This window comes from Chanos chanos, chromosome 13 (genome assembly GCF_902362185.1).
Source record: "Chanos chanos chromosome 13, fChaCha1.1, whole genome shotgun sequence".
In the NCBI taxonomy this organism is placed as follows: domain Eukaryota; kingdom Metazoa; phylum Chordata; class Actinopteri; order Gonorynchiformes; family Chanidae; genus Chanos; species Chanos chanos.
Genome location: NC_044507.1, coordinates 2,972,501 through 2,977,500, shown reverse-complemented (window position 1 = coordinate 2,977,500; position 5,000 = coordinate 2,972,501). Strand labels below are relative to the sequence as shown.

At 43.0% G+C, this 5,000-nt stretch overlaps 1 protein-coding gene across 1 annotated transcript in view; it reads right to left on the bottom strand.

Annotated features, from left to right (window-relative positions):
* Positions 1-5,000, bottom strand: part of LOC115826601 (voltage-dependent calcium channel subunit alpha-2/delta-1) — a 76,245-nt gene that overhangs the window by 51,430 nt on the left and 19,815 nt on the right. The gene's annotated exons all lie outside the window — the stretch shown is intronic.

The window sequence follows — 5,000 nt, the reverse complement described above, 5'->3', positions numbered from 1 at the left end:
CAATTCACATCAATTACATCTATGACATTCACCAGCAATTCACATCAATTACTTCTATGCACATTCATCTCTAAATCACACCTATTACATACACTCGCATCTAAATCACAGCCGTTAAATTACAATTGTTTCATTCTCATATGCCCCATGTAGCACAGAGTCTCCATTTTTGACAGAGAGAGGAGACAGAGATAATATCCAAAAATCCCATATGGAATGATTTGTGTTGTAAGAGAAGGAAAGCCTTGTAGGTAATACATATGCATCGCCTCCATCACAGAAACCAGTGGAAAACCATTTTTCAACTCGTCGAACAAGACTGTGAATGTTACATAACGATTTCAGAAAGTCATAACGAAATCATATTCAGAATGACCTGTTTCACTGACTCTCCACTACAGCGTCGAGAAAAATACTTCTCACAAAAAAAAAAAAAAAGATGAAAATAAATAAATAAATAAATAAAAAATCCTGTCACAATGTAATGTGTCATTCAGAGACGGTGAGACACTCTCTAGTCTACTGTGGTGTTTTAGGACAGACCATGCATAGCACAGATAATGACCTGGATAATTTCGTTGTCTAAGTGTCCGCGGATTGCGGCGGTGTAAGGGTGACATGGTGGACACGGTTTTGGCACTAATGAGACACGCACAGAGTGTGAGTGTGGCCTTTTGGGGGACCCGGCAGATGTAACAGGGTTGACAGCAGCTGGCGTGGGCCATGCCGTTCTCAAAGAGAGGAAGAGGTTTTTTGGGGGGGTGCCAGAGAGTTTGAAAAGGTTAATCAGACAGGGACAGAGAAAGAGCTGATCTTAACATTAGAGAGTTTATAGCATTTAGGCGTTTTTACGAGAACCTCTCTCCGTCAGCGGACACAGAGTGGATGTAACAGGTGGAGGAACACTTCACAGTACTGGACAAATAACGAGATGACAACAGGCAACATAAAAACCACAGTAACGAATCTCCCATTAGCGCCATATTAATAAATCTCTTGTAAACATCATAGAATGTGGAGGTTATTAATACAGAGAAGAATATGTCCGCTCAGACTCCACAGAGAGCACGGGCAGGATTAAGCCTAAATGTCCGGTATGAGAGCGATGACCAGTATAAGCTCATCTGACCTGTGAGTAAGCACTGGTAGCCTCACAAAGAGCCAAAAATCACACACACACACACACACACACACACACACACACACACACACACGCAGACACACACACACACTCCATCTTACTAACACAGGTTAACAGTTCTAAAACAAACAAAACGAGATTAAAATATAACTTGAATTCTACATGATAAAAAGAATCAATACGAAACTATAATAAAGTAGTTCAGTGCAAACTAATGCAACAGTATTTCAGCTTGAACAGATCCCGCAAACAGCCTGCCCAGTAAATGGTCCATATTAACAATACTAATATGGAATTGATGTGTATGGTAAGCAGTCAACATATTTAAATATTTAACATATTTAATGTACATCTCTCTCTCTCTCTCTCTCTCTCTCTCTCTCTCTCTCTCTGAGATTATATTCATTCAGTGTACCAGTGCATTCTTAAATCATTCAAACACCTCTCTTTGTATGAACTATAAAGTACCAAGGCAAGTAATGACACTAAGTAGCATGTGCCACTCAAAGCCAGGCGCTAATCCACCGAAGGGAACAATGAACGTCTGGTTTACTGAAGAGTGGGGTTAATCAAGCCTGCCCGTTCTCTTTTCTGTGTGCTCCTGACTCCTGTTTGGTAATGTGAATGAACAGTCATTTACTGTGTACTGTCTGATTGACGTCCGGTAAAGTGACTTATCAGTATTTGACCCTGCTGGCCTGAGCGGTGTTTGGTAATGTAAGTTAGCGTGTGAGTTAGCAGTATCGTGTGTCCGAGCTGCTAGCCCAGCGCCTGCCTTAAATAAACACACGTCCATCAGACATAGCGTCTGCTGCTCGCAATCAGAGACCAACACACCTACTGATCTATAAATACAGCCATCAAAGCACATTCAGATAGCAGTGCTAACACAAGCGCGTGCGTGTGCGCGCACGCACACACACACACACACACACACACACACACACACACACACACACACACACACACACACACAAATGTACCTTGCAAGCAATATTGAGGGGACCCTCCAGTGATATCCGTCATAAGAAAATTAATGAACAGCAATCTAAGCCTAACCTTGACAATAACCCAAACCACAACCCTAACCCTAACCCTGACCATAACCTAAACCGCAACCCTAAGCTTAATCGTAAACCCAGGGACCTGTGTGGATGGTTTTGGATTGCTTATCCCTTTAAATTTACTATACTAGGTCTAGATGGCTCTGCAAATTGGAGAGATTTGATCCTGTCAAATATGAGCTTGGTTTCCTATAACCTTACTCCAGCCACTGAGACAGCATGTGTGGAATCAAAGCCCATAAAGATATATTTAATTCAGCGAGGTAAAACTGAACTCTGTGGAAATTTATTTGACAAGAGTGGATGTATCATATTTTAACTGCACCTAACAGGCTTGCAGGGCAGATATTACATTTAAAGGGGGGGGGGGTGTATGAGAGAGAGAGAGAGAGAGAGAGAGAGAGAGGGGAAAGAGAGAGAGAGAGAGGGTGAGGAAGGGTTGTCCTGATACCCCTTTACATACACACACACACAGATACACACACAGTTGACTAAATGGTTAACCAGAGTTAAGCTCTGCGCAAGGTTTCTGATACAGTGTGTGTACCCAAAATACTGCAGACAGAGCACCTCCCCTCCCAAACACATACAACAACCCCCTCATCTTAGTCCCTATAACTAATGTCACACGCACGCACGCACGCACACGCACACACACACACACACACACGTGCACGAGCTCACACAGAGTAATGCATTCAGGCAAGTTGTGGGTCTAGGCTGTGTTCCAGTAGACTCATCACCTCCTCTGCACAGTCTGGGAGAAACTAAAAATACTCTCTCTCTCTCTCTCTCTCTCTCTCTCACACACACACACACACACACACCACTTCAATCTCACACATCCCTTCAGATTGGTGGTGTGACTAGTGAACATTACAATGCTCAGGAGGGATGAGCACTGCTATCAGCATAAAAATGATTACTTTAACAATCCAAAACCATGCACAGAGGCCCCGGACACACACCGACACCCACACCCTCCCACACACACACACACACACACACACACACTGCCTTTATCCAATCTTTCAGCCGAATAAACTCCTCAGTAAAACACAGATAGATGGCTCTATCAGTGCGTAGCATCGTGCTACATCCCTTTCTCTGATAGCGTATTACATCCCAGACAGCCAAGGCGATATGAATATATAAACACATGTATCTATGCACGCCGCATGCAGAGTATGGCAAACAGTATGCCGTCGTCACGACGACCGTTGCCATGACAGCATCGTTAGCGGCTGGCGGTTGGTCATTAAAGTTTCTTTGCTGCCTGTTTTGACGTGGAGACCAGTCCAATGGAAACCCAGAGAGCAGTATGTCTCTATTCATTAAACCCATTAATTAATCAATGACACACACACACACACATACACACACGAGCATGAGCACGCAAACACACACACACACACACACACACACACACACAAACACGCAAAGGCTAACAAGGAATTGCTAACAATAGAATGAATCTGTTCAGAGGATTCAGCCTGCAAACAAAGAAGCTGGATGACTCTTTAGAGAGAGGGAGAGAAAGAGAGAGAAAGAGAGAGAGAGAGAGAGAGAGAGAGAGGGAGAGAGAGAGAGAGAGAGAGAGAGAGAGAGAGTAGAGTAGAGTAGAAAAGGAATAGAAAAAGAAAACCTTGAAAGAGAAAGGCCCTTGTGAAGAGACTCGGACCTATGTCTGATTGTGAATTCCTCTACCATCCTTCGGGGCAGAGCTATTGGTCTGGCCCTGTTTGCTAGTGCAGTGATTCTCCGTTCATTTCATGTTAAATAAGACAGGCTAGGACTAGACCCAGCCTGCTGCAGTACTAGGTTTATCAGACATTAATTCTCCCTGTCCAGACTTGCTCTGGTCTATTCATCACTCAGATTACTTTAATCTCTCACTGGAGCCAGTCAATAAAGCCACTGGATCTGTCATCAATAATCTGACTCCAGATTAATCATGGAAGCCTGGGGACTAGGGAGCATGTTAGCTGAGTAAGAAGAAGAAGAGAAAAAAATGCACATGCACCCTGTGGATTCTGGATTATAGATTTACACCTGCTCCACCTCAGAGTAAAAATTACACCAACTCCACCTCAGAGTAAAGATTGACACCTACTCCACCTCAGAGTAAAAATTACACCTGCTCCACCTCAGAGTAAAGATTGACACCTACTTCACCTCAGAGTAAAAATTACACCTACTCCACCTCAGAGTAAAGATTGACACCTACTCCACCTCAGAGTAAAAATTACACCTACTCCACCTCAGAGTAAAGATTGACACCTACTCCACCTCAGAGTAAAGATTACACCTACTCCACCTCAGAGCAAAAATTACACCAACTCCACCTCAGAGTAAAAATTACACTTACTGCACCTCAGAGTAAAATTAGATCTCAGAGTAAAAATTACACCTACTCCACCTCAGAGTAAAACTACACAGAATAGCACCATGCACTTTACAATAAGTGGTTTAGAACTGGTTTCAACTCAACAGCATGGGATTGTAAGTATAACTAAGCAAAGAGATGATCGCTGACATGATTAGTGACTCTGCCACGCTCATACACGCCTAGAGATGAGTAGGCGTATGCTAATACTGAGTTCATTATTGAAGATCTGCGCATTGTTGTAAGAATATCTGTGTGCTGTTTTGCTGTACGCATCTTTCTGTGAAAATCAAAGGTATATCTCAAAATCCAAACACATGCAATGAACTACACACAGGACTTCATCCCAAACTGATTTGGGAAGCATTTCTACCGGAATACCAAATATACTTTTCCAAACGTTATCCTT